We start from the raw sequence: 14573 nt of genomic DNA on the forward strand, positions 1-14573 counted from the left end.
TTGTCATGCACAATGTCATATGCAAACACACCTTGCAGCAACTCAGGAGCCACTACACATCTTTTAAGCCATCCCACTGCGATAAAGAACAGCAGAACAGGCAGCTAGTAGCGGCCACTGCTTCAGTCACTTTTGTTCCATCTGCCACTGAGAAAGAGTCATGACCTTTGCTTTTCAGATAAGGGAGAGGATATTTACAAAAACAAAAAAAAAAGCCCCACTTGCAGAGAAAAGACAAGGAAGAAAAGTGTTTTGTGAACAAAGTCATAGTTAATAACATGCTGCAACTCAGTACATATTTAAGCAGTGAGTTTTAAGACTATTTTAATTAGTAAGTCCTGCTGTTAGCTCCAGGAGACTTCCATGGCAGAGGACTCCTGCCATGGAATTCATTACGAATACCTATTGCTAGAAGAAATGTATTACCTCTTATTACCACTCTACAGAGGCAATTCAAAGTCTTCTCACCTCTTTGATATAGCGCATTAAACGACAGAGAGCATTCACCAAAGACAAGGTAAATCCAGAGAGGCCTTAATTTCTCCGAGCTTCCTGAACCTCACAGCCTGTACATCGCTCATATTCCTTCAGCTCATGCTCTGCTTTGCTTATCATGCAATTGAGAACATCCAGGCTGGATTTACTGTCCCTTGGAAGGTCAAGGGGAAATGAATTTCCATGATTATCACCCATCCTCTGTCTGGAAGAGTTCTGTGCAGCTTGCTTCCTTTTCACTAAAGGAAGGGAAAAAAGTCCTTGAAACTTCTTGAAATTTCAACTCATACAGAAAGCTTGTAATTTCAATGAAATCCCATTAAATCTTTGTTGAAGCAAGTCCAAGGAGAGGTGCTCTCTGGCCCTGAACTATAACAGATCATCAAAAATATCTCCCCAGTCACTTAAATTATCTTCAGATGATCAGAAAATAAAACAACAAACAAACAAAAACACTTTTTCTGACAACATACTACTGCCTTCTGAGAATCATGGTTTCCTGCTTTAACTTTAATAGATACCTGCTATACTTTCATTCTTCTCAGTTAAAAGTACAGAAACAGTCTTCTGATGAACTACCAGTGAAAAATGATTAGCTGCTTTGTTTTCGATGTCAATCCCCATATGTAAACATACGTTCATTAAGTAAATTGAAAATCATATTAAATCTGGGCAACATAGCAAAGGCAAGATTACTTAGGAGCATGAAAGCACCAAAGAGAAGAGAACAGTATGGCTAGCAACAAAATGGGCAGCATTAAAGAGCCATATATATGGTTCCCAGCATCCCATGGACTTTGTTTTGTCAATGAAAATGCAGACCACGCTTGAATACATTGCCCGAAGGGCCTATGGAATACCCACCCTTGGAGGCCTTCAAAACTCAGCTAGACAAAACCCTGGGCAACCTAATCAAACTTTGGAGTTTGACATGCTGTTAGCAGAAGTCTGACCAGAAGAATTCCATACGTCCCTTTCAATCTACATTTTCCCATACCTAAATATCTTGGTCAAAGACAGGCACGTTATTTTTAAAAGTACTGCACCTTTTCCCGAAATTTGCTTTTGTTTCCTTGAGTCTGGGTTCAGCACTTGTTTCACAGTGTAAGTGGGGTCCACAGTCTCTTCTCCCTCTTTGTTCAGAAGCCTTGAATGAATTCTCTTGACGTCAGTGGTAGCATTGAGGGCTGATTTAAAAACAAAACAAATAAGCAAACAAACAAACACATAAAATACACCAGGAAGGGTCCCAATAGCAAAATGTTTCAAAGTAATTACATGGAAATAATGCCCTTTTTTTGGTTTAGAAATTCATCTGAACTAGATTAACACATCTCCATCCATCATCCACCGGCACCAAAAAGAATTCCATATAAGATCCTGTTAGCAGCTTAATATTCCTTGAGAGCCTGCGCTTTGGCAAATCCAACCTGAATGTTCCAGCAAAGAAGCAGTAGTTGTTGGAGTCAAAGGTACATTTACTTCTTGTGATAATATGTTTTTTCTCATTTCCTGTTCAGAATATAACTGAGAACTCCCTGAAGAATTTTCTTCTCTCAATGATCGGAATAGTCTACATTCAAAACAAGTGTAACAGCAAATTGTAACATGATAATAATGTGATTGTAAGTAGAATTTACTATTTAAACAAAGATTTTTAAAGTACCTCTAACTGCTAATATGAGTTCCCCATTCACAAAGAGTCTCCAGATTACCATGAAGGCTTTCTCTGGAATTATGGTCAAGAACATACCTATAATTCATGAAGGAAAAGAAAAAGTAACTAACCGCTCCCATATAGTATCCTTTTAACTCTGTCTACCTCAAACATTAAGATAGAAACCTGAATTAATATATTTGCACTGACCTGTCAGAGTTGGTGCTGGATTTGAAATCAAGAGAGTCCTGCTGCTCATCATCTGACTGACAGATGGATGATGTTTCCTCTTCCACCTCATTAATAACCTTTTGTAGGAATCAACAAATAAAAGCATAGGGATTTCAGCAATTTCAAACTGTTTTTAGGAAGAAATACCAATTTGTTTATTTTTCATTAAAGTACTTCAAGGAAATAAGCATTCCCCATTTCCAAAATAAAGCTAAAAACGCACATCTCTGTAGGAAAGTTTGAGGAAGTACATGGTATCTGAGAAATATCAATATTGACAATTGTGTCAGAAAAGAAGACAACAAGGCAAAGTTCAAAATACAGTATTTTATTTAGATAAGAAAGGCCATGCATACTGCAGTATTTAAAAAATGAAAGAAAGTTTAAAGGCTTGCACCATAACAAACACAGAGGAAGAACAGCAAGAAGATGGAAAAAGCAACCTGAATTATAGCATTTCTAAAATTTCTGTCATTTTATTTTAAAAGCTAAAGAAAAAAATGGAATTAGGTCTGTATAATTATATTTACATTCTATATATATATAAAAGCAACCAGAATAATATGCAGTCCTGCATATCACATACCAAACTTTAATTAAGTGGCACAAGAGTGTTTTCTTCAGTCTGCAATTACTTTGTTCTCTTTCTGAAAATTCCACTATTTAAAAGAGACTGTCTGTTTCTCCTACTCACAGGTTAAGAAATTCAAAAATCTAGATTCTCAGACTCGCAAAAGAATAAATTCACTTCCATTTAATGTAATTTTTCCTGTATATGATCAACATGGCATACAATACACAGAAGAAAGGTTTCACTATGCTTTCCTCTGAATATCTTTTTTTTTTTTGCGCAAAAAAACACCACCACACACACCACAGGACGTGCATGGAACTGAGCATACGTTACCTGGGAATCCATGACAGATTTGCTAAGGATGGAAAGCTGAGTGGAAGGATCACATTTTTGCACGATGTGTCCTTCAGAAGAGTCTAGGCCACCTTTAGGAGCCATTGTTACATTGGGGAACCCTGGAGGAATCATACAAAAATAGGAAAGTACGATACAGGAAGGACTCAGTCTCTATCAGGACTTCATACCAAAAACACAAGTGTGTGCACTCTGCACACAAAGGGTCATAGGATGTATGTTACTTTTGAGTAACTGCCAAAGACCAGACACAGTTATCTTAATAGATTCAGCCATGTACTGGGCTTCTTTCTCTCTTCCATGCTTAAACAAGCATGGCATGGAAAAAAAGCATATAGGATGAAATAGTCATTATAAGCAAAGGAGAAAGGAAGCCTACAGAGCAAAGATTCTAAGCTTGAAGTCTTATATGCAAACTGCCATCCCTGCATTCCAGCAGCATACGTATTCAAAGGACAGATTAGGAAAAACAGAAGCCTTGTTCATGACTTACTGGTAAATCTTAAAGGATATCCAAGAACAAAAGCTCAACCCACATAGCAGTGAATCAATTACCACAGTGGATCAAACTAGTGCTCTGCATAGGCTAGTAACTCAACTGTAAAGCACCAGATGCTTCAGAATAAGTGACCAAAAATCTCACAATAGACTGATACAGTGAGATAACGGGCTACAACTCACTCACTTGTGTTTCATCCAAATTCAACTGGATCCATTTACTATCTTAGCTCACCAGGAAAAAAATACAGTAAAAAAAAATCTTAAGGGTACTACTATATGCAGATGAGATGATTTAACTGTTCGTCTGCGAGGAACATCCCCAAATAAGTCTTTTACCACAGCCATAACCTGATCAGATTGTTCCAGCACACCTTGCAACTGGTACTGATCAGAGAGAATCTGAAAGTACAGCATATAAGGAAATATTTCACACTATGCCCACTAATTTTTCCTTTGTGTTTTGGGTAGTGTTCTTCTAAGCAGTTAGTAAAAGAACAATCAAAACTACAATGCTTCCTAAGTTTATACTTCACAATTAGATCTTTATTCAAGATACATCAAAAGACCAAGCTTCATTTTGAGTGAATACAATCATTCGCCTTGTTTTTCTGAAAAACACGATGAATAAACAATTATTACAACTGGGCTACCCATGAGCCTTGACTCTTTCTTATTACAACCAATCCTCTCCTCTCACTCTTTTTTTCTACACCTCGCCCAAAGAACAGGCTGGATACTTATGACATGCTCATCAAAATAAAGACATAAACCTGGTGACTGGAAAGTCAGTGCACAGCTTCAAATCATTTGATCTCAATGCTGTTGAGACATACACTTATCTATCTCTGACAGACGCCTAAAATCCATCAACTATTTTTATTAAATTCAAAACCAGTTCAGGTGGATTTTTCAACAGCCAGGTCTGCATGAAAGAAGCTTGCCTGAAAAATAAGCCATAAAACTTCATAAAAGCTTCAAAAGATATAAATACAGATGCTTATATCTGGTAACACAGGATGCCTTAAAGAGCTTCCACTTCTTTCAAGAGAGAGAGGGACCTATTCAAGGTCTCTCTCTCCCAGAGAAGTCCACCACTGGAACCATGACAGGTCAGCTTAAGCAGGGAGGGAGGGTGGTTTCTGATCTTAAAGAAAAAGGCAGTCAACTACTATGAACTAATGGAAGCTGTCTGGAGAAACGGCTCCCGTGGGCAGAGCAAAACTCAAAACTCCTCTTTCACTTCTAGTTTCTTGTACAAACTTTCAACGAGCAATATTGCAAAATTGTATACACAGCTTGTGGTTTTTACTTTTTAAACACCCAGGAGGAGATCAAAGATGTAAATGACCTCCAGTTTATCACTGCATCTAGTGAGGCTGCACCCAATTTTGAGGCTGCCAGATAAAAGATCGATATTTTCCTTCGGTGTCCACTGTTATGTCTGCTGTTTTAGATTCAGCCCCATTCAAAAAATTCTAGCAATAACATTTCACATGTTTTCATCTCATTCTGTTGTGCCTTGTTAGGTCACGAAGTTGTCCCATATACTGCTTCCGTATCTTCTGAGCCTGAACTCCATTGCAATAGATCACATTTTTCCTGACAACCAATGTAGCAAAGCAGCAAACATACATGTCCCCTAATTACCTCATGTAACCCAGTCTCCCAAGTAACTGTTCAGAGTTTTTGTTTTTAAACACAATATTACACAACTTTACACAATATTTACCACATCTAGGTTTTTTGTTTATTAGTTTAATACCAAAATGCCACAGAATTTTAGTCATTCCAGACCTGCAGAAAGAAAGAGGTCACCTGCTCCAAAACATGACTTTTTACCTAAGGCTGTTAAAAAAAATACCAATTAATTTGTCTTCACCCTCTATACTAGGTCTCTTTCAACATCAGCAGTTTCCGATAGTTTTCCTCCTGATGAACATATTTTGAACATTTTTAGAGCACTGTTCCCAGGGTAAATTAGTTTGCTTACAATCAGCAGTGAATAAAGTGACATCACCCATCTAATAATTTCTATAGGCCCATTTACATGTCTTTCCATTTGCCATATCTTCTCCTAGTTTAATTTCACTGTAATTTCCAGGGGGCACTAGTATTCCCTTATATTTCAGACTTAATTTCCCAATTATGGGAAACCATTCACCACTAACCCTTTAGTGTAATACAATAACGTTATTTTAAAGTGAAGCATTGCTAGAGAAACAATTGGTCTGGTAATGACATATTCAGTATCCACAGCTATACAGACAAATGCAAATTATTTGTTCATTTAGATTTTTAGGAGAAGCTCCAGAAGATTAAAAACACTATTTCACTCCTACATTCACAGTTTTCACGCCTTTTCGCTTCAATATTCAACTACAAGGGAAAAAAAACCCACTAATAGCAGTATCTCCTTAGTTTTCTTTCTCATTCTTCTGCAGTTGAGTACAAGTCAAGAGACTTAAGAAGGCTGAGCTCTCACAGCAGTAAATATTACTGAGAAGATATTACCAACTTGAGACAGACAAGCAGACACTCCAGAGTGGTTGAACTGTACTGGAAGACACAGAAGGAAGTGTCTACCCAGCTATTCTGAATGGTAAGACCCACCAACTAACAGGGTTTAAGATGAGGATAGGGAAAAAAATATGACTCTTCTCCACTCATCTTTTCCTCTGAACACAGGGAAAGGCCAGCGTTTCTAACAGCAAAACCCAGGTGTGTTTCATTTTGTCTGACATTATCTCCTCTTCTTTTCCGATCTAGAAGTACATTTTCTCTCAGTCAAAAATAGGGTTCAACAGAAACAGGGTATGCTGATAAAAAGCTCCTTCTTAAATATGAGGTAGAAAGACTCAGGAGGAATTAAAAAACACGTGCATTAAAACCAGCATTAGAAAAGGCAAGAAATACAGAAGACTTTCCTAACTATGTGTTTCACATCTGAATTAAAAAGTCATCTAATCCAACTACTTCTTAGAGGCACTGATCTAATCTAGCTCTGTGATATGTAATTTGCTTCTGAATGGAAGTATTATTGAACCTTTTGCTATTGGATTAGGGGATTTTGTATAACAGCAGAATTTTTGCTATCTAGTTCGTGATGTTTATTTCTAAGTAATTCCATTTGGTTTCGGGCTATGCTTTCATGTTCTCAGAATTCACAGATTGCTGAAAGTTTGTAAAAAGTCTTTCATCATCAACCCACTGTACACTTACAGCACTACTAAATCATTGGATTTGAAAGTATTCAAAGTATTTCAAAATACTTTTTAATTTTCATTCTTCCCAAGTGAAAGAAGTTCTCAGTTTGAACAAGTGTTGATGAGGTCTGAAAGATCATGAATAACATATTTTGAGATTGTTTTTCATACTATGCTGCAAGGAATCATCTTCCATGATGACTTCAAAACGATCATTTGAAGCAGTGATAAGCTATGGTCTCTTAGATAAGCTTGAGTTTGCTGATGTAATGAAAAATTCAAAAGCAAATAAAATAATATGAACACTTGCAGTCAGAGTGCTTCAAACCAGCTAGAGAAGCAGCAGCTTGACTCACAAATGACAACCTTGTCTGATAACTACTGTAACTCCTCAACATTTGTTTTGTCATTTTTTCTTCTAAGCAGGTTCTTTTTACTGATTTCTTACCTCATTCTTTTTGCCCTTATGGCTCTGCCTTTTCTCTGTTTAAATCCAGCAATGGCAGAGAGACCTTTCCCCCACCACATTTCCATCACACAATGAACTATATATAGGTAGGGAGAGGAGAAGGGGAGACAACCATAAGAGCACAAACAATGCTCATCTTTTCACAGTTCATGGCTGAACAAGAACTCTTTTGCATAGTTAAAAGACACAAACAGGACTGCAGTGCTAGACATGACAGAGACAACAAAAACAAACAAACAAAATCTTAAGAGTTCTACAGTTGCTGATTTCATGTGGCCTGTTCCGGTCATTGCCTTACAGAAACAACACACAGCATGCAGAAAAAGGAGCTTGTCTGCCTATCTGGAATCCAGTCAGCCAGTAAGAAGAGCAAAATTTGTCCTATGCGCAAGAGCAGATTTCACTAGAACAGAAGGCAATACAGGAATATACAGCTCTGTGTGTTTTGGCAAACGACCTAGGCTGAAAGCGCACCTTTTGCTCTCACCTCACGCATCAGAGTTAGTTTCCTTTTCTCCAAGGAACCGGGAGCCAGCTGCTTTTGCCTCCCCCAATTTCTTTTTGATGCTTTTTCTTGTAGTTCCAGATGCACTAGTGTTTTATTTTTCAACTTATGTAGTTCATGACGATGCAGCTACAGAAATATTGAAGAACACAGTTGAAAATCAAAGGACAACCTAAAGCAGAAGCAGCAGGGCAATGCTAACAAGTATTTTTTCCTGATTTTATCACTCATTCACTAAACAGCTTTTTTTGTAATTTCATGGTAATATCAAAGACCACCTCATGAACATCCATGAGCGTTAAATACCATTAGATTAGTACCAACCAAATTAATACAGAAATTTTAGTTACTCCAAAGATAACAAAAGCAAAGTCTGCTTTCCTTTACCCTATATCAGCAAGAGTTTTCTCTGCTGTAAAAGGAGAAAACTAAACACTCCAACTTATGAGATATGTAAAAAGACACAATGCATTCTCCTAGTTTAACACCACTGTCAATCAGTGACATTCTCTCTCTTCCTCCAATAACGCGATAGATAGGTTCGGTTTAAAGAGTAATAAATTAAATGTGAGGTGCGTGTTAAAGCCTATCAAGCCGATCATTTACGGAATCGAGTCTCTCCCCCATCACCTCCATCTGTCCTCGAAACACACAAATTTATATCAATAACAGCTCGTATTGTCTATTCCATCCTGGTAATGAGGGCTACCAGCAAAACTTACAGTGGCATGCTTTTATGCTTATGCTATGCTTTGTAAAGAACAAGTCATTCACTATTAAAAAACTATGTAAAATTGTTTAAAGAAAAACTGAATATCCTTAGAGAAATTCTCAGAATAAAACATGTTTTTCAGTCCTTTCAGCAGAGATGAGACGTAACTTTACCATAATCCCCTGAGGTCTTATTTATTTTTATAATGGTAATACCAAAACAAAAACATAGCACTTCCTGATGGAGACAGGACACTGAAAAACTTCGGTTGTCAGAGGGATAGATGTAGATGTGAAACACTAAAATTAAAGACCTAATACTAAAAGCTCAATATTTTCAGAAGCTCCAAGGAGAGATAAAAGTATTGCCACAAAAATATCACCATAAATAAACTCTTATGCTAGGTAACCAAATACATCACCTACAAGAGAAGTAATAATTTCTTAACTTACTAGGTCCTCAGGAGTTGCATGATGAACTGTTAAATCATGGACTGTACTCTGCAGAGAAGACATCAAAAGCAAGAAGGGAGGACTGGATTTAATTTCAATTTAAAAAAAAAAACTTAAAATTATTCAACAGTATATTTTTTACAACATCGTAAAGCATTTGCTTTTAAACATTTGCTAGCAAAACAACCAACCAAAAAAACGATACTCCTATCAATACCGTGCATACTGTGCAGCCTAAGGCATCAGCAGGTTCCAGATCAGAAAGCATAGCCTTAAACAAACCAGAGAAATTAAAAGAGTCACAAGCCCCACAGTTCCTAAAAATACTCAGCCATGACAGCAACAAAGGTAGCACTAGGCTCTGAAAACCACTGGCCTATATAAACATTGCTGTCACGCCCATGCAATGAAGACAAAAACCCCTGAGATGGTATCCTCTTCCTCCATATTTGTGCTAAATGGCATAAATTGGTTGTGTCTATTTTGTAGTGTAAGGATTAAATAGTTAATGTAGAGTGTACTAATAAGCTAGTCAATACTTAGTCTCAAAGTGCAAGGACTCTTGATAAATGGCATGACAGGTGGCTCTGCATGGAGGGGTTGCCTATCTGCAAGGACTCCTGATATATGGCAAGTCAGGATGTTCTGCATGAAGGGGTTGCTTAAATACAAGGACTCCTGATAAATGGCAAGTCAGGATGTTCTGCATGAAGGGGTTGCCTATCCAGGTGTCCCAGTCAGCAATAAAATATAGATAACATTGACATGAAAGAAGAACAGGAAAATGGGAGGGGGAACATTTTTGGGGTAAGAACAGTATAAAAGAGGGATGACCGAAGCAGTCGGGGTCCGTGGTGTGACCCCTGCGTGGGAAAGCCCGGACTCCAGCTAGCTGGTAATACTTATTATCTTTCTCCTATTATTAAAGAGCACAATATATCGATGGTGTTTGCCTCTTTCTCCGTCAATTCGAAAACCAGACCCAACATTTGGGGGCTCGTCCGGGATTCGAATACGAGAAAGAAAGAAGAAATAGAGAAAGATAATAAGTCAAGGGAGGAAGGGAGGCCTCAGGGAGTAAGCCGACAGAAATCCAGGTGGACGCACCGAAGGATAGTCGGCTGGAGTCTGAGGGAGATGTCCCTCAGACTCCCAGGAAAAGGAAGGGTGGTTGGTTGGGTATACCGTTTCTCCTTGACGAAGGGAGACTGGTTTGGGAAGGGCGAATTCTGTTAATAATCGCCCTTACTGGTTTACTGGCAGTTGTATTAATTTTGGCTTTAAGTGACGAGCTTGATACAATGGGACAAGGGAAATCCACCCCCTTGTCATTTATGTTAAATCATTTTGGATATGTTAAACATCGGGCACATGAGTTATCTGTAGAAGTGTATAAAAACCGATGGGAGATAATTTGTAAAAGTGAGTGGCCAAGTTTTGACGTAGGCTGGCCAAGAGAGGGAAGTTTAGATTTAGAATTGGTAAGGAAAGTAAAAGAGGTAATAATGAGACCTGGGTCGGAGGGACACCCAGATCAATTTCCATATATAATCACTTGGGAGGATTTGGTTTTGCATCCACCCCCATGGTTGAAACCTTTTGTGGGGGGGAATGGAAAGGATGAAAAGGTTGATATTTACCTAATGAAAAATGAAGGGAAAAAGGCAGTATTATCAGATTCGACTTTATATCCAGAAATATTGGATGAAGAAAGTGGGCATAACCCCCCACTTACGCACCTCCGCCCGAGGCACAAAGGGAGGTGAGTAGTAGTGATCAAAGAAGGGAGGGAGGGGAAGACAGGGGCCCAGCGTTTGGGACTCGATCTCACCAAAGGGGAGATGAGGGAGGTGTGTCAAGCACCTCTCAAGCTTTCCCAGTTAGAGCAATTGGAACAACAGGGCCTCAGGGACAGCGTACGTATCAATACTGGCCATTCTCTTCTAGTGACTTGTATGATTGGAAAAGTCAAAACCCCTCTTCTTCTGAGAAGCTGGGAGCGTTGATTGATTTATTAGAATCCATCTTGTTTACACATAACCCTACCTGGGATGACTGTCAGCAGCTTTTAAAAGTGTTGTTCACGACCGAAGAACGTGGAAGGATCCTGACCGAGGCACGAAAGTTGGTGCCAGGAGAGCACGGGAGACCCACCGTGCAGCAGAACCTTATCGATGAAGGATTCCCATTGGTAAGACCACCATGGGATTTTGAGCAACCCGAAGGTAGGGAGCGTCTCCGAACATACCGGCAAACGTTGATGGCAGGGTTGCGGGCGGCGGTGCGTAAACCTACTAACTCAGCTAAAGTAAATGCTGTCAGGCAGGAAGCCGAGGAAAATCCTGCCGCTTTCTTAGAAAGAATATTAGAGGCGTTTAGATCCTTTAGATCCTATGAAGGAAGAGAATCGGGCAGCTGTCATCTTGGCATTTGTAAATCAAGCTGCTCCGGATATAAGAAGGAAATTGCAAAAGATTGATAGGTTGGGGGAGCAAACTTTACAGGATCTTATTATAGCAGCAGAAAAGGTGTATAACAACAGGGAGACTCCAGAAGAAAAACCAGAAAGAATGAGAAGGGAAGATCGGGAATACCAGGCAAAAGAAAATCGGAGAAATCAAAGGGAAATGGCTAGGAGATTTTTTGAAGCAGGAGGGGAGGCAAAGAAGGGGACCATCACCCCCCAGAGGAGTTGAGGTACGGTTAGGAAGGGATCAGTGTGCTATTTGCAAAAAGAAAGGACATTGGAAAAATGAGTGTCCGGATAAAGGAGAAAGGGGACCACCTAGCGTACTGGTGGCAAATGAAGATAGCGACTGAAGGGGCCGGGACTCAGAACCCTTCCCCGAGTCTTGGATAGAGTTAGAAATGGAAGGGAAACGTGTACAATTTCTGGTAGATACAGGGGCTGAATATTCAGTGGTAAATGAACCAGCAGGGAAGATATCGACAAAGAAAACTCGAGTACAAGGGGTAAATGGGAGTAAGGTGTATCGGTGGACATCAGAAAGGAAAGTAGATGTAGCTAATAGACAGATCACGCACTCTTTCTTGTATATACCGGAGAGTCCGGTACCCTTAATGGGCCGGGATCTCCTAACTAAACTAGGGGTAGGGATATATTTTGAGGATGATGGAATAAAAATCAATGACCAGGAAGGACGACCGATACAGGTCCTGACCGTTAGATTAGAGGACGAATATAGACTGTATGAAGAGAGGAAGGAAGAAATTGGACCAGAAACTCAAAAATGGATGAGGGAAATCCCAGAAGTATGGGCAGAGAATTCGGGAGTAGGAAGAGTTAAAGGAAAAATTCCTCTGATCGTGGAATTGAAACCAGGAGCTCACCCGATTAGGGCTAGACAGTACCCAATGACCCCTGAAGCTCGACAAGGAATAGCAAAGCATATTAAAAGGTTACTGGAAGCTGGCATTCTGCGTAAATGCAAATACTCCTCTGCTGCCAGTAAAGAAGCCCGGAGGAGATTTCTGGCCAGTTCAAGATCTGAGAGAAGTTAACAAAAGAGTGTAGGATGTGCATCCTACGGTCCCGAATCCATATACTCTGTTAAGTACAATGCCACCAGATATGGCATGGTATACGGTTTTAGACTTAAAGGATGCATTTTTTACCATCCCCCTGACGGAACAGAGCCAGGCAATGTTTGCTTTTGAATGGGAAGATCCCGAGAGCGGATACAAGGGTCAGTTAACTTGGACCCGATTACCACAAGGGTTCGAAAATTCACCAACTTTATTTAATGACATACTGCAGGAAGATCTGAGTGAATTCAGGAGACAGAATCCTAGTGTGAAATTGCTTCAATATGTGGATGATCTGGTGCTAGCGGCAAAACAAAAGAGGAGTGCGAGGAAGGTACGAGGAAGTTGTTGCAAGAATTAAATAAACTAGGATACCGAGTGAGTGCTAAGAAAGCTCAGCTATGTAGTCCAGAAGTAACATATCTGGGATATAAGATACGAGATGGTAGGAGATGGCTAACTGATGCCATGAAAGAGACTGTTCTTCGGATTCAGGAACCCAAATCTCCAAGAGAGGTTCGAGAATTCTTGGGGACGGTGGGATACTGCCGTTTGTGGATATCTGGGTTCGCAGAAAAAGCGAAACCTCTGTATAAGGCGAGTCGAGAGAAGCCGACGGTGGACAGAAGCTATGAGAAAATCTTTTGAGGAACTGAGATCAACCCTGCTAGAGGCCCCTGCACTTGCACTCCCGGACCCAGCCAAGGATTTTCACTTATATGTGAGCGAAAAAGCGGGAATTGCTAAGGCAGTGTTAACGCAGAATCAAGGCCCTTGGAAAAGGATAGTGGCGTACTTATCCAAAAAGTTAGATCCAGTCGCCACAGGGTGGCCCTCGTGTCTTAGAATTATTGCAGCCGTGGCGTTAATGGTTAAGGACGCAGATAAACTCACGTTTGGGCAAAAGCTGTATGTAACGACTCCTCATTACGCGGAGGCATTACTCAAACAGTCGCCTGAAAGATGGATAACAAATGCTAGGCTGACTCATTATCAAGCCTTGCTTTTAAACCCAGAAAGAATTATGTATACGTCCCCAATGACTTTGAATCCAGCCACTCTCCTACCTAACCCAGAGTATGAAACACCTATGCATAATTGTCAGGAGGTGTTAGCTGAAACTACAACAGTGTGGGAAGATTTGAAGGATGAGCCGCTGCAAGGAGGAAAAGTGTGGTTTACAGATGGAAGTAGCTTGGTCAAGCAAGGAAAAAGAAGGGCGGGAGCTGCAGTGGTAAATCAGAAAGGAGAAATAGTTTGGAGCCAGCGCTTACCAGACGGCACTTCGGCTCAGAGAGCGGAACTGATAGCCTTGGCTAAGGCATTAGAAATGGCAGAAGGAGAGCGAGTGACGATTTATACAGATAGTCGCTATGCATATGGGACACTGCATATACATGGAGCAATATACAGAGAAAGGAGATTTCTCACCTCTGCAGGAAAAGAGATCCGAAATAAAGAAGAGGTTTTGCACTTATTATCAGCTTTACAGAAACCTAAAGCAGTGGCAATTGTGCATACCTTAGGACATCAGAAAACTGATGCAATAAGCAGAGGGAATGCAGCTGCAGATAGTGCAGCCCAGCAAGCTGCATTAGAAGGACAAATACAAAAGGTACTAGCGCTGACCCACAACATGCTAAGAGAAGATGTGGAAATTGGGGAGGATGAATACACCCCAGAGGAGAGGGAATGGATCCAAAAAGTTGCAGAAGAACAAGGTGCTGGAGCAGTTGCATGGTACCACACACTTGGGGGAAAGAAAAATGGGTCTGGTAATAGAAAAGTTCAGGTTGAGATTCCAAGATCAGAAGAAAATATTAAGAAGGATAATAGAGGGGTGTCAAGCTTGTCAGGAAATGAAGCCATCAAGG

At 40.0% G+C, this 14573-nt stretch overlaps 3 long non-coding RNA genes across 4 annotated transcripts; all 3 read right to left on the reverse strand.

The window, feature by feature from the left end:
* Positions 1-655: 655 nt before the first annotated feature.
* On the reverse strand, positions 656-1966 carry LOC148594931 (uncharacterized). Of its 2 annotated transcripts, XR_015913289.1 has the most exons (3): positions 1926-1966; positions 1542-1682; positions 656-734 (listed from the first exon to the last, which is right to left on the reverse strand). It is a non-coding gene; the product is annotated as an uncharacterized LOC148594931 (long non-coding RNA). The 2 variants fall into 2 exon arrangements; XR_015913288.1 differs by lacking the exon at positions 1926-1966 and having other exon boundaries at positions 1542-1697.
* A 400-nt stretch (positions 1967-2366) lies between these two features.
* LOC148594932 (uncharacterized) lies at positions 2367-3391 on the reverse strand. Its single transcript, XR_015913290.1, has 2 exons — positions 3291-3391; positions 2367-2460 (listed from the first exon to the last, which is right to left on the reverse strand). It is a non-coding gene; the product is annotated as an uncharacterized LOC148594932 (long non-coding RNA).
* A 717-nt stretch (positions 3392-4108) lies between these two features.
* LOC148594933 (uncharacterized) lies at positions 4109-9172 on the reverse strand. Its single transcript, XR_015913287.1, has 3 exons — positions 9154-9172; positions 7972-8118; positions 4109-4211 (listed from the first exon to the last, which is right to left on the reverse strand). It is a non-coding gene; the product is annotated as an uncharacterized LOC148594933 (long non-coding RNA).
* Between the last annotated feature and the right edge of the window lie 5401 nt (positions 9173-14573).

Source organism: Tinamus guttatus, unplaced genomic scaffold, assembly GCF_059628265.1.
Source record: "Tinamus guttatus ecotype Peru unplaced genomic scaffold, ASM5962826v1 Tinamus_guttatus_pri_ptg000182l, whole genome shotgun sequence".
NCBI lineage: Eukaryota > Metazoa > Chordata > Aves > Tinamiformes > Tinamidae > Tinamus > Tinamus guttatus.